Below are 27,962 nucleotides of genomic sequence, written 5' to 3'. Positions count from 1 at the left end.
CTAGCGGTCCCCAAATGGTGTTTCGCGGAACCCTAGGTAGCAGGATTCCAAAAGTTAGGACTTTTTTTTTCAGGAGTCAACTAGTCAAGATTTCGGAAACATTTAACTAAATTTGTATAGAATTAGTTATTCCATTATTCATACCATTATTTGTATACCAATATTCATTTAATGTTTCCGTTATTTTTATGAAATTATGTTTAATTAAAATGCTTGTGAAGAAAGAAAATTCAAGTCAATGTTAACATTATAATGAATGAATTATGAAAAGGACATGCATTAGTGAAAAATTCCATTAATATTTCGCATCGAATTAAAAAAAAAATTTAAAAAAAATTCAACAATGAAGAAGTATGTTTCTCTGCTAAACATTCTACACGTTTATTTTCGTCCATTTTCGTTTTCATTTATACGAAAACCATAATTCGACTCATTCATTTTCAATTTATGAATACAATATAATCTAATTAAGAACTGGACTAGATTCCACTCTAAACTTGTGATTTCAACTGTCTGAGACAAAACCCAACCGACTGATCTTGATAAAATTATATGATAAAATTTTTTTTTAACTCTCCATTAATTCACTATATATTAAAATAATAAAAAACATTTGAATCAATACATATTTTCAAAACCTTTATGATTCTTTCGTTAATTAATAAGTTTACCAATCGCTAATGAAATTTATTCAGGAAGTCTCGGATTTTCGCCAAAATAAGTTCGATCATTTAGGGCTCCACAATTTGAAAAAATTGGTCATCGCTAAAATAAGGCTATAAATATTTTTCCCATTATTTTCTTGTATGTATTTAGAAACCGATAGAGATTTGAACCAGAGTGACGATTAAAGATAATAAAAATAAATTATTAACTATTTTTTTCAAAACAATAATTTTTTTAGTTTACAAGATAAGTCCATTAAAATTTTAATTTTCACTGTTCTAAATTTATTTAATGAAGTTAGTTAAGAGCCTGATTGAATAAACACTAATTCATAAATCCATAATATAAGTTTTTGAAGAGTCCGGATTTTTTTATTGTTTTTTATGGAACGATTAATAGGCGAAAACTTTATGTATATACACTATAAGTTAATTTTTATGGTATTTAAGAGTTATAAAACGCATAAAAAGTTTAATTTGTCACGAATACATTGGGTCATGGATAAGGAACAAGCAGGAAAAAAATTGACCTGTCGGGTGGATTGGTTTAAAACGATAATTTATTATTACTTCATTCCAGTTTAAATACTTGCGAATTCAAAATTCAGACTGTGAAATGTTTTTTTTTAGATATGTTTTATTTTCTTACAATCATAATAAAAATAGGTTTATATGAGCTGACATTATTAACCATAATATATATAGAATAAGGTTAATACTTTAAAGAAGTAAAAACGAAATTATAATGAAATTTTCAATATAAAAATGAGGACATGCGTAACGTGAAACTAACATTCAGTCTTTAAAATGATTTAATGTCCATTTGTACCTCAATGTCATTTGAGAAAGAAAATTTTTTTTTACACTTATAGAATATGTAGTTTTAAAATAAAGAAATAATCACATATATTTCTTCTATACTATTTAGATATATTCCATATAGTAGTTCTTTTCATCGTTTTTTTTCTGTTATTTTTACATATTCTAGAATTCTAGACAAAGGTTATTCATATATAATTTTAATATTAGTAATAGTAGGTAGTTTAAATTCAAATTTAAAAAAAATTTAGTGAATGATGTCATGTTAATTAATACATTTGCCATGTCTGTTAGTACATAAGGGTAACAGACATGACATTTAAAAAGAAAGAAAAAAACAAGATTCAAGAAACTAAATAATTCTAAAAAAATTTATTAAAACAAACAAATATTAAACATAATTAAATATTAAAACATTCAATATAGTTGCTCATATTTCTTTTTTGTATACATTATTTTTTTGTATTTCTTCAATTGTATAAATTAAGAGATGAGCTATGCAAATTCTTGATGTATAAAAAACTGCATTTTCTTGCAAAAATTTATATTCTGAATTGATTCAACATTTAAAAAATGTAAACACAATTTTCTAACATTTGTCACAGGTTATACCTATAACAAATGCTAGAAAATTGTTTACTTCGATACTATAGCTATCGCTGTAAGATCCGTTATTATCAGTTGAAAGTTTTTCCATGGATTATGTTAAAACCTCTATTTATGTTATGTTAATACATGCGAAAATGACGAATTAAATTACGTTTAAGTTACGTTTTTTAATAAATGATTCGTCAAGCATTTTTAAATAACGCTGACTTACTCTCATTACTATTTTTTTTCGTATCTTACTAATCTGTCTGACAACTGAAATAAAAACACAGTAAAAAAAAATTTTTTTTTTCTTAACTTAAATACGTTTTATTTTAAAACTTGTGAATAGTAAATCTGAAATAGCCTAGTAATTTAAAAGCAGTTATATATGCTTAAAGCATCGTACATTTTAATTAATTAATTTAAGTTGGCACATTACGTTGTTAATCATCTAAGTTTGATATGAGTTGGCGTCTTATGTCTGTAAACATTTCTTTCTTTCATGATAATAATAAAAAAACATCATTACTCATTACTCTTGTGTAAAATATTATGAAGTTGTTGACTCGCATTTTTGTATCATTTTGATAGTACAAAACCAATGAAAATCTTTTTTTTCCGCATAACATCAAACAGTTAAAAACAATTTTATAAATCAATTTAATACAAATAATTTGGCTTAAACGAATATTCAACCGGCGTGGTTGAATACAGAATAGAAGAGGTATGTGTACGAGTACATACACATACCTATATGTGTATGTTAGGTATGTGTATGTACTCGTACCTAACATACACATAAGAATTAATAAACCAGAAGAGAAAAAAAATAAAATTTTAGCTGCCGGAGTCCATGAATAGTTAGATAAGATTTGGGAGAAAAAGAGAAAAAACTTTTCACATCGCCTTTTTTATACTCATAAATGTTTTAATTACAATATGTTACGCTTTAGTGAATAGGTAATTTATTAACGATTTAGCATTTTTCTTTCGATTTTAAATTACAATATTTACTGTCGATTGACTTTAGTCACTAATAAGCCATACCTTGTTATTTGGTATAACATTAAAAAAACGATTTTAATTCATCCAATCAATAAGTATATCAGAAATCACATTCATCACAGAACAAGTTCTTTGAAAACATTAATTTTGATTAATACTTGTGTCAGCAGTTTCCAAACTATTCCCTAATGCATATCTTGAAGATTCTGAAGTCATTTTCTCAAGACTTTCAAGCACACATAATTTAAAAACACTTGATTGATTAGCATTATATAATTAATTTATATTAAAAAAAAGATTGAAGGTAAAAAATTAAAATCCTTGAGAATTTTATAAAGATGGATGTCAAAAGTTAATTTGAATTTAAGTATGACCTTTTGATCAAAGCACTATATTCATTTGTCATAAATGTAGATTTAAATAATTTTAATAAATACATAGTTTAATTAATAGCTCGCTATTTGAAAATAAATTAGGTCAAATGAAATAGATACGTAGTGACGACAAGAAATGGGCATCATTTGAATAATATTCATGTTAATATTAAATTGGTATAAATTAATTAATATTATAATTTACAAACAATTACTAATGATGAATCATACTAAATAATTCGCTTAATGCTATAATCAATTTATAACTTTGAAAACATTTTTTTAGTAATTGCTTGACATAACACATGAAACGCTTCTAATTAGCTTCGAGACTAATGAGTTTTAAGAAGAAGAAAAATCCACGACCTTGTCATTCAATCACAAGATGGTATAACAAGTTCTATAGAAAGTAATTAATAGAAACTCAAAAGCATGAAGAAAGAAAAAAAAACGCGAAAAAATTTCATTTATAAAATGCACATAAAAATTTCTTCTTAAACGTATTTTTAGTATTTTTAGTCTCATCCTACTTTTAGTCTATTTTTTAAATTTTAAAAACATTATAAAAAGTGTCATTGGTTATGTTTCCCCAATTAGTTTCAATTGCATAATATTTGAACTACGAGTTTTAAATAAAAAAAATTCAATAAAATCAACAACAGTTTTAAACAAAAATGAATTAAATAACAATATTTCAGGCAATCAGACAGGCATTTTATTCCGCGATAAGGTGTCTATTTCTCAATATCATATTCTAAGTTAATCCAATCCACCCAACCGTACCATAACATCCATTACAATAAAATGAAAATAAATCTGTCAAATTCTGATTGCTGCACGATCTGCCCCTTAGCCATACCAACTGCAGACGATTATATAATTTAGAAAACGTGGCTTAGAAATAAGGCGCCTCCGAATGTAACTTATGAGAACTTACGAAAACATATCTAGTTCTCCTCCCCCATGCACAATTACGCATCAATTAAGTGATAAACTGCAAGTCCGGCCCATAATTACACAGGAGCTATTAAACCGAAAGGAAACTTTACTGTACGTAAAAGGAAAAAAAGAAACAACTTTTTTTTTTATATATCGTAGGCAATAGAAACAATATAAATTAAATCTCAATATAGGGTGTTGATCTATTAGACAGCTAGTTGCACTTAAAAACTCGATTACCCTTCACTGATTTTTGCAAGATTAGAAAAATGAAATAGCTTTATGCACCAGAAATCTTTGAAGAACTAAAATATACGTTATAATATATGTTAATAATATATATATATATAAGTTAATAATATATGTTAATATAAAATATATGTTAGTTAGTGACACTTTCTTTTCTTTCATATTAAAAAGTATCAACTAAAAAGTCACGGATTTTTGTGGAGTAAATAAAGTACAATTCATCAGTGACAGTAAAAAAAAATTTATCACATATAATTAACTCGATTGTGCCCTAACAATCCGTTTGTTTCTTTTTTTAAATAAAATACTGCCGAAAAAAATTTCTAATAGTAAGTATCTAGTTTCAAAATTTATAAAAATGTAATGGGCAATTATTCAATGCAAGACTTTTCGAACAAAAGATTTTTTTCACGAGATTTGTTTTATTTTTTTTGATGCATTTAACACTTTGGAGTGTTCCGCTATTCAGTCACGAATTTAATTCAGTTATAATCAGAGATGATCAACAAATATCATCATCTTGACAGATGATGAGCATTATCATTATGATCTTAATCGAGAAGATATATTAAAGATCTTTTCCAAGATCTAAAAAGATCGTCATGGTATCATCACAGGTAACTGGTTTTTAAATCTTAACTATGGCTGGTAAGTTTAGCATTGTTGTCAAGATTGCTGTTCAGACAACAATACAGACATAAAATATGCTATGCGATAGACACAGCATGTTTTAGAGTTTCATTACCATCAATTTTCGTTTCCTTTTAAATGTATGTGTTTCTGGCTGGTAAGCAAAAATGAGTACTTTTCGAAACCCAATTTACATAAGACACCGCAGGTCCCTCGTCTTCAGAGTTGAACTCAAAATTAATAGGATATTTTGATAAACATTTAAAGTTAATGGATAGACCGTTCGTAGATAGCATAAAATAAAAACAATTTTGTCACACTTAATAATGAATTAATAATTAATAATGAATTTTTCACATTTTAGATACAATTAAATGAAAAATTCTAGAAAAAGGGTTTAAAAAGCAGAGTTCAAAAAGCTGAAAGTAACTAAATTGAAACTGCCATATATTACTAACTTTATCACACAAAATTCTGTTCAAACAAAATGCAAGTTTTATCAGCTGACTGTACGCAGATGTCTGACATCGAACACGTTGCTCGGCCTTGATCAAGGTTGAATATGGAAATGAATCAGCTTCAGCGCTTTTATCTTACTCACAAATAACATCATGCGAGTTATTCAGTCGCCAACACAGGTGTAAATAACACGTTATCGTACGCAGCTTATTCTATAAAATCAATTTTTATGGGAAATTACAGGAAAAAACATTTTGAGGCAATAAAATAAAATATGTCAAATTTGCAAGAGCAAAACAAGTGAGGAAAGTTTAATGTAACATTTTAGTTTTTTAAAAAAATGCGATAATTAATGATTTAATAATTTTAAACTTATTTACAAAATATTTTAATTGATAATTAGATATTTAAGAGATTTCAGGATTCAAATTGATAGATTTAATACTAATCAATACGCTCTACAAGCGAAAATGTTAAAATTACTCAATTGTGATAATAAAAAAAAATTAAAAGGAAAAAAAAAAGTAATAAAATTGGGCAACTAAACTAATAATAGCTGTGCAACGTAATAAAAATTTAGAGGGGGAAACAGAAAACTGTTAAAAAAAAGAAGGAAAAAAAAAGAAACCATACAGTATATTGTAAGACAACTTTACATTTTATAATCATTTTTACAACTCCCTCATAGTATTGTCAAAAATAAGTAATACATAATTCTAACTTTATGAATTAGCGTTTCTAAAGTAACTAATATTATATAAAACATTTCGTTTAAAACAATACAAAAATATTTTATTTAAACTAATAATATTGTCTCCATTTGGTAAGCACAAATGTACATGGTATCGAAACTAAAATAACTAACAAGTACGTATTACTGATACGTACTTGTTAGTTATTTTAGTTTCGATTTTCAACTAAGTTATTTTAGTTCCGATTTTCAACTAACTTAAGACTTCAAAATTCTAGACATAAAATTTACTACTTAATATCTTCATATATCAAAAGTTAAAAGCGGATTAAAACATATTAATAAATTAATAAACACTAACAAATTGGTTCTAAACATGATTAAAAAATATGACTAATATTTTGCAGACAAAAATCATTAATAACATAACATGGTTACTTTCATTTTGTTTCCAGCAAGATGAAATGAACTATAATAACAATTTGCTAAACTTGTTTGTTAAAATTTTTCAATATTTTAAATATTTTAATCAGATTCACTACGAAAACTTGGTGCTACTGATCATGTTGCCGATCTAATAGCTTAAGAAAGAACAACGAAATAATGATCATCAAAACTCAATATTTAAAAGGTTCTTTTTTTTATCCCTAACTGTAGATAACTTAATAATTTCCATGTTAACAATGTTACACAATTTTCTTACTTAAATATATAAAATACAAACAAATTCTACCTGTAAACAATTTTCCGATTTCTTATTAGTTATATAATTAAAGAATTCAACTGAAATCATACATAGAAATTCCTTATTTTGAGTTTTCTTTATTCCAATATATATATATTTTTTAATACATGTTTTACATACTTTTGCTTATTTTTAAAATTTTGTTTACTTTTGTTAGGTATTTTTGCTATATTTTTAATATATTTTGTATCCGCACTCTGAGAATGAAAATAAAATAAATGGAAATTAAGGGAAACAATATAGAGAGAAACAATTAATTCTAAGAGCTAAAAAAATTCTCATATTCATAAATACTTTATTTTACCTAATATCCTAATAGAAAATAAAAATGTTACGTTTAATTCAAGAAAGAAGAAAGCATTTTTATAATAATCTTACCTGATACCTAATCATATAATAATCATACCTAATATAATAAAGTTTCATAAAAATAACGACTTAGAGAAGTTTTGAATGAATAAATCGAAAAAAGAAAACAATCCTAGTCTATTTTTACTGTTGCCTTCATCAACTTCCGCTTATCAAGATGATAAATGCATTACTGACGGAGTAATAAAATGATGAGTAAGATGATAATGACTTTTGGAAACAGGATTTTAATTGATTTCCAAAAAAAGAATAATGACATTTAAAAAACCGTGATCATGACAGGTGAAAAAATAACTCCAAAATCATGCTACCAATTCACATTTGAATTTATAAATTTGAATTTATATCGAATAAAAAAAAACTTGTTTTCAAAACTACATTTAACTTTGACAAAATTAATGAATAAAAAACGGCAAAAGATTATAATTAATATGTTGGTCCCTTCTTAAGGATTTGAGGTTTATTGTTAATGTTTTTATAAATTGTAAGATATTAAATAAAATAGATCATCTGGAAATTTAAAATATTAATGAAAAATGGCATAATGCAATTAAAGTTTTAAAAAAATTGATGTGTAAAGTACTTTAAGAGTTATTTTAAAAAAAAATCTTAACTGCTTGATTTTATTAAACTAATTTGTATGTAAAGTCCGCAGACGATAAATCAGCAATTGTCTTAATGAATATTATTTACAAAAATTACCTAATGTTTATTAATCTCATTTTAAAACTAAAATATTATTAAAATAATAGCATAACTAGGTATAAATTAAAATTACTTAAGTTAAAAAAATAAATTTTAAACATAGACAACACAGTTTGTTGAATATATAGTCCAATCCATCAAAAATTATTTTTGTCTGCGTTGAAATCAAACAAATAAAAAGATGCGATAAATCAAATCTTTTCTAAAATTAATTCACTTGTTTTCATCACTGATACAGCCCAACTTCTAGAATTCAATTTATTTTAATACAGTATTATAAATTATAATGATATTTCATAACTCGCTAACTGAAATAAATAAAAGCAATTTAAAATACCATTACATTGTGACCATTAGTTTCATAAACGATCGTATTAATTCACTTCGTACATATTTATATGTAGAATATAATTCATTTAGTATGCTTAAATCTTAAACATGAGTACAACATCTATAAATATATAAAATAGGAAAACGCTTTTATTCTAGTGAATTGTTTAGTAATTAATAAAAATATACAAAGTGCTTGTTTTCTTATTTAATTCATCTTTAATCGAACTGAATATGTAAATTAAATGACAAATAATTTTCTAGAACATTTTCACCTTTTTCGTTGAAAAATTTTCATCGCAACCATTTATGACATTATACACAATCAAATAATTTATCAATGTAAATAGTATTTATAAATAAAATTAATAATCGTCCACATTCTAAATTCAATAACTTAAAACATTCATAAATCTAATAATCAATTCACCGAATTTGATTGAATATGAAGGAAGAAATAAACTATTAAATAATTAAGTTAGCAAAAATATTATTACACAAAAATTAGAAAGAATATTTACTATTAAATTAATTAAATAAATTAATACTTACAAGAAATAATAATAAATCCAAATGATGAGATGGAAATATTCTATCCTCAATTTAAGCGAAATCTTTCACATAAACAGATACTCCGTAACACATTTCGAACGATTAATCAACAATGCCACCGATTATTAAATATTAATATATCAATGCTCGGCTTTTTTCCTTTCAAACGTTAATGAAAGAGGACAATCGTTTTCGTTTTACTTCTTATTCCGTACTGGCTATTTCGAACTGTGTGATTCACCCGCAGAGGGATATTGCGTTACGGATGAAACACATGCCGTGTATGGTTGTATGAATTTGGCGATTTTTCGTATTTATGAAGCCAAATGCTTTGCCAAAGAAATGGATACTTTACAGCTGTTCGTATGAAAGAAAGAAATACGAATAAAAACTTAAACTGAAATAAGCAGAAAAACTATAATAAAAATAAAAGTAAATTATCTCTCTCGACGACTTCATTATAAATAGTTTTTTTTTTCCTCAAATGAAACATTTATTCGCCAGTGTCAAGTTAATTGAATTCGGTAATTTAAATTGAATAAATGAAATTTTAACATTACTAATTAGAATTAATGTTCGTATATAAAAATATTCTTAAAACGAAGGAAAGCTTATAAAAATTAAATATTTAAAAGATTTAACATAAAAGATTTAAATACTGATGTAGTTAATAGAATTAAAATGCAAATTTCCAAAATTGTCTTCTTTTTATTCCCACAACTTAGTTTTAGTGCATTTTTTAGTTACCTAAATAATTTCTTTTATTATTTTTGGTTGAAGATAAATTAAGAACATTTGAGCACTTGTTACTCAAGAAGTTACTCATTATGCTTAACCCTATGATTTAAATCAGATTTAATTGGATACCTGAAAGCGACGCCACACGCGTATGTCGAACCTGATTGGTTTTTGAATCGACAAATGTTATAATTTGCCTACGATGACGTCACTTGCAGCCCTAATTGTAAAAACATTAGAAATTGTTATCTATGATATAGAAATAATATAATTCAATGAAGAAAAAAATTTGTCTCATGTTAAACGTTAAAATTTTATAAGTAGCTAAATGTTTTCCTTTGATGAAAAAATACAACTTTTCCCTTTGATAAAAAAAAAAGGAAGCAAGAAGTAATAAATTAGAAAATAAAAAATAGTAATAATAATACATTTTTGCGCCATTTGTTATCTAAACGAATTAATAAAGAAAAGGATGAAAATCACAAGAACCAAGATAGCGATTTTTTTTTCACCTCAAAAAAGTTAAAGAGAATAAGAGTAAATAATAATAGTAATAATAATAATACAGTAAATGATAATTACAAAAAAATCTGATTAATTTACCGTACTGTATGTCAATGACATTTCTGACAAACAAAAAGTCATAACTCTGGTTATAAAACAAAACTATACCTTATTAAACCCATTCATTTCGTAATGTTTCCATTCATATGGAAGAGATTTATTGAAGATTTTGGTTTCTAAAATTATACTTCTTATTACCACACATTTAGTAACGAATGCAAAACTAAAATATATATTTAACCAAAAAAAAAAAAATTTAAAAATTTTTATGTCATGCTCTAAGGTATCATGACAAAATTAGCAAATTTTACCGCATTTAACAATTTTATCACATATTAAAAAACCATATTTTATTGTTAATTTTACCAAAATCTTTACCAAAGTACTTCGATAAAAAATAACCGAGCTTTTTTATTGTTCCCATGGTGTCAGAAGTACGGTAATCTTTTTTCTCTCCATATTTTGGTAATTTTAACCATACTTTTTCCACGGAGTAGGTTTTTTCCTATTTACATGCCTTTGAGTTCTATAAAATGCATGTTTTTGGAATATTTGTTTCGACAGTACAAACTCCCTATCTACAGTTGTTATTAACGTGTTGCGAAAATAATCTTTAACAATTCTGAAACATAATTTATTTAAAAATATTTTTTATATTCAAAATATAATTTATTTCGAAATATTAACTTACAAAATTAATTAAGGAATGCAAGAAAATTTTAATTTGCATACAATTAACTTTAAACAATCAGTTTGGCATGAGGTGTACAAATCTAGATCTAGATTCCCGATATGAATCTAGAAAAATTTGAAACAAAATTATTGTGATCGCCTTTCGGCGATCACAGGTTATCCATTGACAAAATGGTTGTTGTCTAATTCTTAATTGAGACAAAAAAAAAAAAAAAAATATCGTTCAAATGATGAAATTCTCTTTTATTCACAACTCAAGAAGTATTTATGGGATCTCTCTGGTCCCATGTCTCAAAATTAAACTCATAAACTTAATGCATAACAAAATTAAAAGTGAAAAAAAGAATTCTAAAAAAATTATTAAACAGCAGCTGTCGCCATAGCAACGCACGCGCACTGTTTACTATTACTCTTGAACACAGTTGAAAAGTGTGATGACGTCCAAATAAGGTGCGCACGCCATCAAACCCAAAACAACACTCATTTTGCCAATGGCTAGTAGAGTAAATAATAATAATGATATTAATGACCAATAAACAGTTTACATTATGTAGTGGCCGATTGTCAAGCTTTTTGTGTTTTGTTGTTCTCTCAAAAGGTAAAATGTAGCAAAATGTATAACTTAGCATCTGTTTATGGATTTGGAAATTCGTTTCGAAAATTATTTTTGCTACTTAAATTTGATATCATCCTGTGATAATTTAAACGTTAACAAAAATGATAACTAAATCAAAGCAAAGAAAATGTAAACAAACAAAAGCTATACAATACACTTTACTCCCATAGTAGCTACCAATTTCTTTTATTATTTTTTTTAAATGTTATTTCTTGGGATTTATCACGGTCCATAGTACGTCTTTTAATATTTTTATTGCGAGAAAAAGTCAAGCGATGCGTTATTTGAAAAAATAAAAAGGTAGTGTAAAATGTTCTCATATTTAATCACTTTGTTCATTGTAATCATTACAATAATGTCACTTTTTTCACCAAATTAAAAACAAATTCTGACTACCGTTTCTTAGAAAATTTTACGAATAAGATGCGTAGTACATTGTAAGATGCTAAGTACATTAAAAACGCGAGTAAAAATTATTTATCTCAAAAAAATATAGGTTCGAGGCTGGAAATCCGTGAAATAAATTTTTCAAGTGTTCACAGTATCAGTAAAATTTCTGTCCCTTCTTCATCAAAATGAAAACTATATCTGACTGTCATTTTAGAAAAAGTTTCAACTAAGATATGAAATATATGGCAAAATTTTAAAGAATGATATGACCGGAAGCTATTTATCTCATAAAAACAAAAGTTCCACTTTGCAAATTTCTGAAATAACTTGCTTAAGTGTTCATTGTATTATTTTTCTGTCAAGTTTTCTTCAAAATAAAAAGTGTCTCTGACTGTCGTTATTTAGAAAAAGTTGCTACTCTATGTGTGTTACAGTGTGTGTGTTTGACACATTTTAAAATATGTTGTACAATTTTAAACAGTGATATGACCAGAAACTATTAATCTAATAGAAACATAGGCTCCACTGTGCAATTGTCCATTGTACCATTGCAATTCCTATCACTTCTTTATCAAAACAAAATCTTTGAAAAAACTTTTAATTCTAATGTAAAATATATGATAAAGTTATAAAAAGTGATATGTTCAGAAACTATCATTTGTCACTCCTTTTTTTTTATCAAAACATAAACTAATTTTTATTGTCATGTTTAGATAGTGTTTCATCTTAGATGAGAATTTTCTTTAGATAAAGACTTCCCTGTACTGAACAGAAAGAACTGGCGAACCGCTGATGAGAACAGATTAGGATGGAAAAGAATCCTCGAGAAGGCCAGGGCCCACACAGGGCTGTCACGCCAATGATGATGATGATATGCAAAATAGTTTAATCTCCCTTCTTTCTATGCTTTTTATACCAGGTATGAAACCCCCGAATTTTCCATTTATTCAAACTTTACAGGTTTGTAAGTTTTTTTCTCTTTTTTTTTTCCATTAAAAAAAGTTTTAAAATAAATTCCGTTGTTGATCAAATCATGGATTTTAGAAAAAATCTCGTCGGTAATCTTTTTTTTTTTATTATGTTAAACATTCTTCAGAAACCCTTCAAGCACTCTGCATACTTTATGTTATCAATTGTATGTTTGATTTAAAAAAAATGTAAATAGGACATTTGCATAATACAGAAAGAAATCGATAATTGATAATTGAGCGTCAACAAGGTTTGACTCAGTAAAAATATAAAATAGGAAATTACTCATAAAGGAGCGGCATGTTTGCATTTCCAAGATAAGTATCATTATGTATTCATATCAAGATAACAATAATATCGTTGTCTGCTGTAGAATTATGATCTTTTTCTATCGTTACTGACAATTACACAAAACTTCGATAACTCGAAGCTGTATCAGAAATAGAGAAAACATCGTTGCATTGAAAATACAGAGAGGGATAAATTACGAATTATTCTCGATTATTTTTTTATTATTAATTTTTTAGAGGATATACAAATTGTCATTTCAGTAATAGATATTTTCGTTAAGAGAAGTATTGTTTAGAAAAACAATTCTCAAAATAAGAGTTTTGTTTATAAACATTTAAAAATAAATAAATAAACATTTTTTTTATTCGTAGCTTCTAACATAAACAAAATGTCATTTTAAAAGCTTTAGTCTTTTCAGAAAAGTTGCGTATTTTTTATACAGTAATAGCTCAAATAATTTTAAAAACATTTCGGATAATTACTTTGTTGCAGATGATAGTGATAGAGTAAAGAAACGATTGTCTTTTTTTAACTCAAATCTGAGGTAACTTTTTGAATAATTTTAAACTTTGCTCATAAAAAATTTATTACAAGAAATTTGTATTTTTTTTAAAGTAATCGACTTTTGGATGGATTTTAGATTCGATGTTTCAAAGTCAGAGTTTTCTTAATTAAATCAAATGATTGAGTGATTGAATGCTTGATTATTCAAACTTAGTAAAAGAAAAAATATTTATTGTTATATTCGGAATCACCACATATCCTAAAATTACCTGAAGTTACGGAAAAATCGATAAATGCGTAATGTAATCGAATTGTTTATTATCGTAATCGAATTCATCAGTTATCGAATTATTATTTTTGTAAGCAATTTTTGCAATATATTTAATATTTATATTTAAAGTGGTCACCAGATTTAAATTTTTTTTTATAATTTGAATACATAAATTTTAATCAAAATGATATTGATTTCCACTATACAATAAGGAAGAGTTTGTCAAAATAGAGCCAAAATGTGTCACATACTCCTAACAGCTCTGAAACAAATACAGTCGAATTAGAAAACCCCATGTACTCATTGAGTATAGTGACTTGCTCAAAATTGAAACAACGACGTGTACTCATTTTGTGCATTTTGTTGTTTAAAAGAGATAGTCTCAAAAACGAGACGATATTTTATCCTCATTTTTTTGTCATTTGCTGTTTAAATGAGCATAGTTATAAAAATAAATTTTAATTGTTTATTAATTTTTTTAATAAGGCCACAGAAATTTTGAATTGTAAAGTTTACATCATTTTGAATTATGTAATTTTAAATCACAAATTTCCAAATGAAACAAAATCAATCGAATAATTTATTACCCATCGGCAAAATGGGCGTTGTTTCGGGTTTGATGTCATGCGCACCTTATTTGGACGTCATCACACTTTTCAACTGTGCTCAAGAGTAATAGTAAACAGTGCGCATGCGTTGTCATTGCATGCCTTGCTATGGCGACAGGTGCTGTTTGATATTTTTTTTTATATATACCTTTTATTAACTTATAATTAACGTCTTGATGGTGATTTTAATAGTTGTAAGCTATTTTAATAATAATTTAAACAGTTTATTTTAATAGTTGCAGCACAACAAGCTCAAATATTAAAAAAAAAGCAGACGATAATTTTGGAACTTCTTTAATTGATTTCTTTCCAGACTAAGTTTTTAATTTTTTTTTCACCAGCAGGTATTTTTAATGTATTTACATAATAATAATCTAAAGTATTTTTTTATTCTTTTATTATTAACTTAAAATTACTATCTTGGACGAAGGAAAAGTATTTTGTGACGTCTTGGAACACGTATATAGGCAAGATTTGAAAACCAATTCGACGACAAGAAGACAAATATCAATTGAGGCAGTTTTTGAAATCCGTGATTTGAAATGCAGTGACAATCCAGAAAAGAAAAAAAAGCATTTGGCCGATGGGTAACCAGTAATCGCAATAAAGCAATCACAATTGTTTCCTTTATTATTAAATTTAGTTTAATTAAAATTTAAAGATTTTTGTAATTTCAAATTTAATAATTTAAAATAGCAAAAACAATTTTTCCTTTCATTTCAAAAATGTTCATTAGATAAAATATTTATTTATTAAATAAAATATTAAATAATTATTAAAAATTATTTTCTACATGAAATATCTCCCAATAGGAGTTTAAAAATACTTTTGAATACTCCATTTTAAAAAGAGCATTCTTTTTATCTTCTTTATTTTTATTTATTTTTTTTTTCATTGTAGGGTTTAAATGTACTTTGAGATTTAAAAATCAATAAAATAAAAAACTATAGCTAGAAATAAAAGAAATACACTGAAATGGAATAGCTTAAACAGAGTATTCCTTTGAGGTACTTTATTTTTTCCATTTTAATGTTTATATGTACTTTGCAATTAAAATAACACAAGAATAAAATACCATTGCTATAGATAGAAAAAAAAAATGCGCTGAAATACAACATTTTAAAAAGAGCGTTTTTATATACTTTATTTTTTTCCATTATGATGTTTTTATGTACTTTGCAATACGAATAACACATGAATTAAAAACCATGCTATAGATAAAGGAAAAAAAAGCACTAAAATACATTTTTTTTAAAGAGTATTCTTTATATGCACTTTATTTTTCCATTTTAATGATTTATCTGTATTCTGTAATTTGAATAACACACGAATCAAAATTCATTGATAAGAAAATATATTATACAATATTTTTTTTAAAAAAACCATCGCATGGATTTAGCGTCTATTTTCGAAAATCACTTCTGTTCAAGTGGAATTCAACACATGCTCTGCATCTATTGGAATTCCCAGAAAGCTTATACATCCACGAATGTTTCAGTGTGGGTAAAACAATGAATTTTCTAATAGCTTGTTTTTTGAAACAAAGAAACGATGCCTCACATGCACTATTAGAAATTTCTCGGAAAAAATGGTTAAATAACAATCAATTGAATAGTTATTTTACCATCTTTAATCAAAACAGTCAAATAGCCATAAATAAAATGGTAATCAAGCTGTTAAGTTTTAGAAAAACTGTTTATTAACTGCTTTCACTTAATAAGGTTAAACAAACAGAATTTTATCGTGCCAACTAGAACCACCTAATGAATCTACTTAGTTCTTTGCAACGGCATACGCATCATAGCCGAGTGGGCTTATCTGTGAATTTCATGACCGGCAGAACTGGTGTTCGAGTCCTAGTGTTGACACCACAATATTTCCTTAATTCCCTTCAACACATGAAGAATTTCCAGTGACCGGCACACTCCAATACCCATTACCTTACGAAAAGCCAAGCGCCTACGTCTAGTTAAATAATTATTATTTACTTTTACGTTTTTGAAAAATGCTAGTTGTAAATGGTTAAAAAACCGTATAGTTTTGTATTCATGGTTTTATAACCATACTTTTTGTAAATGGTATCAAAACCATAAAGGAAAAAAAATGTTCTTTACCGTAAACTTTACGGTTAATCGGATGGACAGACAGCTGCCAGTTATTTTACCATAATTTTAGGACGCAAATTTTAACAGTGTGTGAATCGAGGAAATGAAGAGGCTAAACTAGACAAAACTAAACCTAACTGCCATGATTAACTGTTACAAACTCACAACAGTTATAAAAGTGATCTTTAGTTCGATTAACTAATTTGATTGATGAGCCAACAATATCAAAACTTAAAAAAGTGTAAACATAACTTGAAATAAATTATCTCTATTAAAAAAATTAGATAGTTCTTAAAAAAAAATAATTCGATTAACCCTTTAACGCAAAATTTTTAATAGTCATATTTTTCATACTCTTTTCATTATTTTGTATTAATTTAGGTCAAAATAATGGGAAAATATTATACTTAACTTTTAATTACTTATATGGTTATGAAATATGGCATGAAACACCGGTGTCTTTTTCTATGATGAAGGTGAAATTTTCCAAACGCGGTTCATACTTGCAGTTATTTAGATCTAAGAGAAATCATCAAAAGATCTGAGAGAAATCATCATTTATCATCAAAATTTCTGTTAAATACGGTGAGATGATCTCGGGGTTTAATCATTACAAAACGCCTTTAACATAAAATATATTTAATAACAAACACGGATGATGGTAATGATACAGTGGCATGGAGGAAACTGATTACAATTAATGATATGATTTCACATTGCTGAGCAGAGCGCCATCTGTTTAGTTTCAGAAATTATTATTATTTACATTAAGAAATATTATTAACACTTCACCCCGATGAACTCTTAGTTCATAACAAATTAATCATTTCAAAATATTAATCAAAAATAACAATATAATCTTACCTTTTTACATAATGAGCCATTCTTAATTATATAAGGATTATAATTTAATAATATTAATCGAATTCATAAAATAATATGTTTCATCAGCATTAGTTCAAACCTTTTACAAATTATTGCTTTATAAATGAAATTATTGAAATTTAAATAAATATCAATTGATAAATTAAATTACCATACCAAGAATAATAAATTAAACAATTTTCACATCACAAATTCTTTCACATGCAAATATTTTCATCCTAAACAAACATGTATTTGAACAATAAAAATATATATGTATGCATATTTTCTTTAAATCAAAAAAATTCAAATAATATCTTAAAATAAACTTAATTTGAAAATTAAATGTTTATCTTAAGCAATATTGTAAAATAAAATGTTCAAATAATAATAAATGTGAATTTATATTAATATTAATATTAATTTACATTATTATATGTGTAAAAATAATAATAAATGTGAATCAAATAGAATGTTCATTCAGGTATTAATTTAATTGCTCACTTCTAAATTATACAATAAATTTATAGGACGTTTTATTATTAACGTTTCTGTTTTCAAAGCACATGCTCTTATTTTGTTATCACGTCCTTGAAATGCTTCCACAATTTTTTCAAGTTTACACATGCTCCTTGGAAATTTGTCATAATGAATCAAAACAATGTCATTTACATTAAAATTTTGATTACCTTTATCCAAATTATTGACAGCTCTTAAATTTAAAAGATAGTCCTTTTTCCATTTCTTCCAAAATTGATTTATAAGTCTTCCTCGATATTTAAATTTTTTAATTATCATTTTTGTGTCAATCATGCGGTCAATACCGGATAACTTGACTGACGGTAAACTTATTAATCGTCTTCAAAGTAGCATGTGGGATGGTGTTAGAGGAAAAGTATCTGGTGAGTCTGTAGTCACATAAGTAATAGGTCTGGAGTTGAGCACAGCTTCTATTTCACATAGAACTGCTTCTAGTTCTTCACTAGTCAAAGATGTTTTCCTCAGTAATTTCCTTAGAATGATTTTCATTGAACGAACCATTCGCTCGTAGAATCCACCCCACCAGGGTGCTCTTTCAACGATGAATTTCCACCTTATTTATTCCCTTTGAGGAATAAAACTCACTCACTTCAGAAATGCTCAAAATATTCCACATTTTTCTTAACTCAAAATCTGCTCGATTGAACGTCTGAGCATTGTCTGAATAAATAACAGAACACTCTTCTGGATATAAAGCGACGAAAAGCAAGTAAAAATGCTTCCGTTGTTAAACTGGAAACAATTTCCAGGTGTATCGCTCGTGTAACTGCACAGGTACATAGCCTGATGTAAAACTTACTGTCAGAATCTTTCACAAATAAGGGTCCAGTGAAATCAGGCCAGTAACTGAAAATGGAGGCGACTGTTCTATTCTGTCTTTTGGAAGAGGAGCCATAATTTCACTCCTGATCGAACATTGAATCTTTTACATAAGACGCATCTTCCAATTATTGACTTAATAAATTGCCTACCTTTCGGAATCCAAAATTTTTCTCATTTTAGTCTTAAAATATCTCGGAATTCCTCATCCCATTCTAAGCCTTGTTCCCATATTTCTTGAAGAAGAATTTTAATTCTAATCGTGAATGCTGTTATATATCCCATTGGATCAAATAATTTCGAAAATATGCGTAATACGCTTCTCTTTGCATTTTTGACATTTTCCAAAAAATAAATTAACGAATTTAAATATAAATTAAATTCATCCTATAAAGTATTCCAAATTAATCCTAAAACTTTTAAAGGTACTGTTTCTTCACTAGGATATTCTTCAAATTTGGTGTCTTGCCATTTTTGGCATCGCTCTTTAGAATTAATCTTCCAAGATTTATTGATGCATCCTTTAATATTAATTTAGTGTCCCGGGATAATAGTAGTCCATCTTCAATCGTATTTGTACCAGTAATAAGGTCATCGACATATAAATTTTCATTTAAAACCTTACCCGCCAAAGAATGAGAATCTTTAGAATTTTTGATATGATACTTTATTGTTCCAGTCAGTAAAAATGTTGATGACTTTACTCCGAAAGTTACGGTTCTGTTACGAAAAACCTCAATTTTCTTGGGAGGGAATTGCTCTAACCAAAGAAATCTGAGATAGTCCCTATCGTGTTCATCAATTAACAATTGTAGGAAAACCTTTTCACAATCAGCAATTATTCCTATCTTAAACTCGCGAAATTTTAATAGTAAAATTAAAAGATTAGGATTTAGATTGGGACCCGATAATAAGTTATCATTTAGAGAGTAGCAATTTTTTTCTTTAGCCGAAGCATCAAAAACTATCCGTAACTTTGTGGTTTGTTTATCATTTCTAATTAATGAACGATGATAATGTAGAAACTGAAATCACACGAGACTCTTAATCTCGGGATCGTGGGTTCGAGCCCCACGTACGGTGCCAATGTTAAATACGGTGAGTTGATCTCGGGGTTTAATCATTACAAAACGCCTTTAACATAAAATATATTTAATAACAAACACGGATGTTTGTAATGATGGAGTGGCATAGAGGAAACTGATTACAATTAATGATATGATTTCACATTGCTGCGCAGGGCGCCATCTGTTTAGTGTCAGAAATTATTATTACTTACATTGAGAAATATTATTAAAAATTTCTTTAATATATAAAAATAATTATTTACAAGTGTATAAAAATGATAGGAAAAAAATATTTCGCTTTACTTTATTTTGATTTTATATTATCGAACAAACATAATTCAGATAATCTGACTGATTTTTTAATAACTATTAGCCTGTTTTTAATAGTTAAAAAGGAGCAAAATATATATTTATGCTGATAATTAGAGAGTCAGAAAAAAATATATGAAAAGGAGACACCGGTGTCTCATCTGCGTCAAAGAGTTAACCGAAACCGCGAATAAATAAATAATTATGACGATTCATCAAGGAATGTCTTTGAGAGGAGCGTCAATCCTTAAAAAGTAGATAAAATATCATATAAAATTCCATTTTTGGATTAAATAAAAGAAAGAATACTCATTCGACAAAGATAAGATAAAATAAAAATAGAAATGCGTAAATACACTCGTGTGTCATTTCGCGGTAAAAGATATTTGACTTCTGTTGTTGCTGCTATTGTATGAAATTTGTGAAATACACAATTTAACTACTAGGTAATATTGCTGGTGTAATTCTATAACTTGATAACTCATAACTTTTTTTATTTCTATATATAAATACATTTTTTAATGATTAAGTTATCCACATAGATAGAGCTTTAAAATATTTTATTTTATAACCGTCGTTGAACAGCCGACCCAATTTCATGGGTTTACGACTACTAATGTTCAACTCCGTAGCCTTGTAATTTTGAACCAATCCAGAAGACAAGGAAACTCCTGGATCAGTACCCCCAGAGGTATTGATTTGTTATAGGAACATGGAGGACTTTGAGACTCGACAGATTTAACTGCATCAGTCACCATTTACTACACGGGGAGTCTTCGGCCGGCGAGGATCGAACCCACGACCTCTTGGACATGGGTGCAGCACCCTAAAGCTTTAAAATATTATAATTAGTTAACTCTCGTTGCAACTCTGTGTGAAATCTAACTAACTAGAATTAGACCAGCAGTTCCCAATTATTTTTTTCTTTCGCCTTTGGAACCCTAAATGATCAAACTTCTTTCAGCGAAGCTCAGCCTTAATGATTGAAGTAGATAAAGATAATTGTGAACGTTTAAACCAATAAAATACTGTGGATTTTATTTTGAAAATATTTACTGAGTAATTGCTCAGCTTATTGAACGTTCGCTTTCCAATGAGGTGAACCGGGTTCGAATCTTAGCGATGGCTGGTCGATACGAATTTCGCATCCGAATTGCACCGACCACAGTGGTGACGTAAAATATCCTCAGTTGTAGACGGATTATGGGTTAGAGTCCCCTTGCTGTTAGGTTAGCCATGGGAGGTTTTCGTGGTTTTGCTCCCCATGTATCGCAAATGCGGGCTATTTCCATCAAAAAGTCCTCCACGAACGCAAATTTCTCCCACTACTTGATCCAGGAATTCCCTTGTCTTCTGGATTGGGTTCAAAATTACAAGGCTACGAAGTTGAACATTAGTAGTCGTAAACCCAAAAAATTGGGTCGCCTGTTCACCGACGGTTATAGAATAAAATAAAATGAGAGGAATGCACCAACCGCAGTGCAGACATTGAATATATATCCTCATTGGTAGACAATTCAAGGATTTGAATCTCCTTGCCATCGGGCTAACTGTGAGAGGTTTTAGTCATTTTCCTCTCCATGTAACGCAAAGGTGGGTGAGTTCCACCAAAAAGTCCTCCACGAAGGCTAGTTTGTCCCAATGCTTGAAACAGGAGTTCCGTTGTATTCTAGAATAGGTTCAAAATTACAAGGCTTCGGAATTGAACATTGATAGTCTTAAACTCAAAATTGTGTCTGCTGTTCAACTACGGTTATAAAATTAGAGGCGTGATTTTTTTCTTTTTATCATTACCATAAATTTGATTTAATGTCCACACACTTGAATTTACAGTCCTGGAGCTTTATCTAGTCTGGAATTTGTTTTCAATGTATATGCATAGGCTGAAAGCGAATAAAATAAGCTGAATTATGGTTTTCTTTAAAAGGAAATTTAAAAACTAACTGCTATAAACGTTGAAAATAACTATTAGGAAAACATGCTCATTTATTTGCGAATTCAGTTGTTTTATTTTCACTTGAAAAGCCGAATAAGAAATACTAAAGCAATTTTCTTTATAGATCTACGTCCTCTTTTCATAAATAATTCAATATAGTGTTATTTGATAAATTATTTATCTTTAAAAAAAATCGCCATTTCTTTTTTTATTGGCATTTTGATTTTATTAATTTCATAAAGACGACCGAAATATTAAATAGATAATGGCTTATTGATTAGATTTAGACGTAATTCAAAAAATTTCAAAGCATTTACTTCCCAATTAAAAAAAAGAATTTCAAAAATGTCGGAACCCCATTAGGAAAGCGCGGACCTGGACCACTCTAATCTTTCCACGCCGCTGTCACTAAAGCGCAACAGTATTAAGGTTATAAATCAGAGTTAAAAAAATAAAACTAACCAAACTAATTCTTTTGCAGTTTATTGGTGAGCGTGGTTATAATAGTTTGTTTCATTTAATTGAGCACTACTTAGTTTAAAATAACAATTTTATAGTTACACTTTGAATTATTTAGGCCAACATTGATTAAAGTAAAAGCAAAATGCGTCTGTCAAATTAGTAATTAAGTTACCACTTTATATTTTATTTCTTCCCGATACTGATTTTGCGCGAATGCTTTAAGAATCGCCCATCCCGAAGGGGTTGGATTAACGCTGTCTTTTCGAAGCTCTGTCGCCAAGGAAAATAAAAATAGCCATAGAAGTCCCTTACACTTGAACCAATGCGATGATTTTAAATTATAGATATAATCTTGTCGTGGAGAATAATCTGAGCTTTAGAACAGACAAAATAATTCAAATATTTTAAAAGTATTAAATATTTTTAAAAATCGCCAATTAAACGAGATTTTTCTACTTAGATTAAAATTATCAAAATCACTGCCTTATTCTCAGTTTTTACAAATTTTTATGAGACCAGGTACTGCAGTATTGGAATAAGTTTTTAAATATTAAATAAATTGACAACAAACGCTATTTCATTTTCATAAAACTGTGGCTTTTCTCCATATCGACGATTTGCGTCATTTACAATATGAGCGTAGACAGTGCTGGCTTTAGACAGGCTATATTTGACCTATCAGTCATCATGAGTAATAGTTTCAAACCTACAACAATATGAAAAAAATTATATTATTCGCCAAAAAAAACATCATTTCATATTATAAGGGAGCCTTCCAAAAACAGCCTCTCACCACCTCAACGTGGTTCTTTTTGGTAACTGGAATGCAAATTGGAGTGAAAAGGAAATTAAATATTTTGTATTTTAGATAAAGTTGGGTCGCTACAAAAATAAGCTGCCATTGGCCTAAGGTTTATGTCTTTTCTCAACTTTACAAAAGCAAGAATGTCATTGAATCTTGCAGTATCACAATTTACGCTATTTTCAAAAAAATGTGCAAATTAGCTTTGCAATATGATAATCTAAAAAATCTATGTTAAGATCGCGATGTATGTTCTTATTTCGGATAAGCCATCTTGCTTGTGTTATTTTCTGGGGTATTTTATTCTGGCATCTTTCGAGTTTCTCTAGGAATGATGGGAAGACGTTGCATCAAGCAAGAGATGCTTAACCCCTTAACGACCAGTTAATTTTCAAGGAAACGGTCATAAAAGTTCCTATTTTGCCAAATACACGTATTTGATTAGTGCTGGCAACTAGTTTAAAATAAACTATCTACAATTACTTTAAAAATATCCTAGTACTGCCATCTGGTGTGTAAAATGAGAAATAAAATGTTTTCCGGGCAAAGGAAATGAATTAGTTTTATTCTTATTGGCGCATTATTACTGAACACTCCAGCTCGGAAATTTCACATGAGCGAGAAATAGAGGGCGAAACCTCACCGTCATTTTCACGGGAGCGAGATAGGATGGGGCAGATCATTGAGATGTAGAGTAGAGTAAGCGTTTAAGTCTGAGTTTCATTTTAGGAGAACTTCTGAGGCAGGATTTGCAATTTGCGGCAGGCTGTTTGTGCTTTGTTGATAACTCATTTGACGTGATCATTCTAATTGATTTTACTGTTTATGACCAGACCAATTAACACCACCTGTCCATTTTTAATGCATTGATATGAAACGCGTTTTTATACAAAGAGAGGTAGTTTATCAAGTGGGTATATTTTCTTATGTTGACTATACAATGCTTTAAATAAAATTAGAGGCAGTGGAAGCCCAGTGGTTAAACACTCTTGAATGTTCTTGACTGGGTGCTCAGATATTTTATAGAGACAGTTTTTGAAAATATTCTATGTGTTGGCAAATTTTATGCAATTTGGTTTTAGTTTTAATAAATTTGATTTACAATGATTTTGATCTTCAAATCCGTAAAAATATCTGTAATCGCTTTCCAGTTTTTACTCATTTTCCAAACATAGGGATTGAAAAAAAATATAGAAACACTTCTATATACTAACTCCATGTAAACATTCTTCCTTTTAGCAGCAAATGTTGCTGCTGAAGTTTTTACGTAGCAAAACTGTTGCCAGAATTAAAAAGATCACGCTTGAAGCTTTTAAAAATGAAGCTTTTAATTTGCCTCGACCAATATGAGGGTAGGCAGTTAAAAGCTTCTGTCCATTTTCAATACCACTATAATTAAAAAAAAACATTCTAATACAAATTTTGAAATCATGTAGAAGGATTTTTAAATGACTAGTTCTAAATCAAGAAAAAAATTATTCGAATTTTGCATAAATAAAAATGACGTTATTTCTAAAATTTTCAAGCATTTTCTTCCAAATTGTACCAACAGTTTTGCCATGAAAAATTTTCTAAAACATTTACTGCTTAAAGAAAGATTGTTTGCATAGAGTAAGTATTTAAGTATTTCCATACTAGTGTCCAACCCCGGTACATTCATCATTAAAAATATACCAACATTTAAGAGTTTATCCACTTAGCTGAACACAACAATAAATATAATTTTGAGTTTTTGTATGTCTTGCAATGTAACCTGAAAGGTACAACAACAACAAAAGAGAGAGAAAAAAAAGGAGTAGAAGAAACACTTTAAAAATCATCGAAGTCTAAAATTAGAATTATTTCACGTAGTACCGTAACGAAACCAATCACTGAAAGAAAAAAAAGTTACCAGACGTTTTAAATGTCGAAACCAAATCGGTGCCATGCTGGGAAAAAGCTGAAATGACACACGAAGACATAAAGAGGTAGTTAAGAGAACATTTAGGTATGCAAAACTGAAGACGTGCTTCAACAGCGTAAATCTTCAATTATCTTTCTACCAGTCACATGTTCATTAAAGAGGTTTCTTTAACTATCTTTAAATTTTCACTCCATTTCCTTAATTTAAAGAATGGAAAGTTAATATTAACTCAGGCAATATCAAAAATGAGAAAATTATTTCAAATAAAAAAAAATATTTGCATATAAGTGTAGAAAACGTAACGATTTTTTTTTTCTGTTTGTAATGCCGAATTGCAATCTAAATTTAAATATTTTTCAATAGCCTTGAGTAAACATAGTTACCATATACCTGCCAACTTTCGCTTTTTCCAAGAACAATTTTCTTTAGTGGTAATTGAAAAATCAATTGTGAAAAAAAAAATTATAATGTTTTGTCAGAAATTCACACACATTGCAAGATTATCACGCATTTGCACAGCTGCCAAATTGTGCGATCGTTGAAAAGGACTTTAAAAAGTGGCAGTATAATAACATAGCTTGTTTTTACGGAAGAATGTTCTTTTTATATTCAAAATGGTAGGAAAGATTATGCGTCGATATTTCACACTTGATGTAATAATTTGAATTTTAAATGTTTTCGCCTAACATTATATGTATAAATGTCCGCCAAAATTTGTAAAATGGTCAAAATTTAAACTATATTATATTTTGCTATGTTATATTTTATGTAAAATATATTAAATATTTTATATTATATTTAGCATTTTAATAATTCATGGTAGTGAAATACGGCATGAAACAAACAGAGGCTTTTTCTACGTTAAAGGTAAAATCTTCCCTTCCAAACAATAATTTTTCATATTTGCACTTATTTACAGTTATTTAGATCTTAAGAGAAACAGTTATTCATCACTGAAATTTTTTTAGTTTACAAAATCAATTACTAATATTTTTTTTTTATTTGAATGGAAATAAATAACTTTTTTTTAAACTACCTTTTTTTGGATTTTATATTTTAGTACAAATTTAATTCTGATAATCTAACAAAGTTTTAGCAATTATTAGACTGGTTTTTATAATAAAAAAATATCAAAATATATTTATGCTTGTAATTAGGGCATCAGAAGAAAAAAAAAGAAATATGTAAAATGGGCACAGGTGTTCCATCAAAGTCGAATAAAGCTTATTCAGGGATGCCAGCTTGTTCTGTTTTGTTTGCAACATTTTTCTAATGGTAGTAAAATGTATGTTATGTAGTAAAATGTACAAAGGGTTGTAAAATGTATGTTATGTAGTAAGATGTACAAATGGTAGTAAAATGTATGTTATGTAGTAAAATGTAAAAATGGTAGTAAACTGTATGTTATGTAGTAAGATGTACAAAGGGTTGTAAAATGTATGTTATGTAGTAAGATGTACAAATGGTAGTAAAATGTATGTTATGTAGTAAGATTTACAAATGGTAGTAAACTGTATGTTCTGTAGTAAGATGTACAAATGGTAGCATAATGTATGTTCTGCAGTAAAATATACAAAGGGTTGTAAAATGTATGTTATGTAGTAAAATGTACAAATGGTAGTAAAATGTGTGTTTGATTCTTGGTCATTGATGCATAATTATTGATTATGTTAATTTTATTTAAGTTTATTTAGCTTATCACTATGCATAAATAATTCAAAAATGCATATAAAATACCGATTTATTGCAGTAAGATCAGGGTGCAAAGAATCGACTAAGTTACTTAAAATTTTTCAAAATAAAATTTTCAAGTCTTAACCACTTTATAAAATTGTTCGTATAAAGTGGAGTAGTTGCATCCCTGCATATTTTTTGACGATTTCGGAGTTCTGTCACCCATAATAAGAGGGTAGCTGCAACCTAAAAAGAAATGTTCTTTAGAAATTTTTTTTTTTGGGGGGGGAGGGGGGAATAATTCAAAGAATAATAAAAATATATAAATTGAACTTCAACTTATTACGTTGATATTTTTATTTGTAACTCAAAAATCAGTTGAAAACTTACTTAAAATAAACAAGTGGAGCTGCAATAAGGACGAAAAATGATTGGCCAGGTCAAGTTTGACGAATCATAAAAGACGAATCATTCATCATCTTCCGACTCCTAGAAATATCCTCCACTTCTCAGACTTTTTTTGATTATTATTTATTACTCAACTCTATGTGTGAGAAATCAAGAACCATAACACGAAATACTTTATTTATTGACCAAACGGGCTAAATATTTTTTGAAAAAAAATTTATATTTATAATAATTTATATGATAAATGGTTTTAGTTAGAATAATTTATTCGCACTAGTAAAAAATAGGAATTATTTTCGACAGCAA

General features: G+C 27.8%; 1 protein-coding gene across 4 annotated transcripts in view; it reads right to left on the bottom strand.

Annotated features, from left to right (window-relative positions):
• Window positions 1-9,941, bottom strand: part of LOC107437663 (uncharacterized) — a 73,019-nt gene extending 63,078 nt beyond the window's left edge. Inside the window, exon 1 of one of the 4 annotated variants that reach the window (XM_043056975.3) lies at window positions 9,124-9,941. The gene's annotated coding sequence lies outside the window, so the exon portion shown is untranslated. The remainder of the gene's footprint in view (window positions 1-9,123) is intronic. The other 3 variants (XM_071179637.2, XM_071179640.2, XM_071179635.2) reach the window with 3 other exon arrangements.
• Window positions 9,942-27,962: the final 18,021 nt, after the last annotated feature.

This window comes from Parasteatoda tepidariorum, chromosome 1, assembly GCF_982258835.1.
Source record: "Parasteatoda tepidariorum strain Cologne lab strain chromosome 1, Ptep-v5.0, whole genome shotgun sequence".
In the NCBI taxonomy this organism is placed as follows: domain Eukaryota; kingdom Metazoa; phylum Arthropoda; class Arachnida; order Araneae; family Theridiidae; genus Parasteatoda; species Parasteatoda tepidariorum.
The sequence above is the reverse complement of the archived record's forward strand: the minus strand, read 5'-3'. Positions and strand labels throughout refer to the sequence as shown.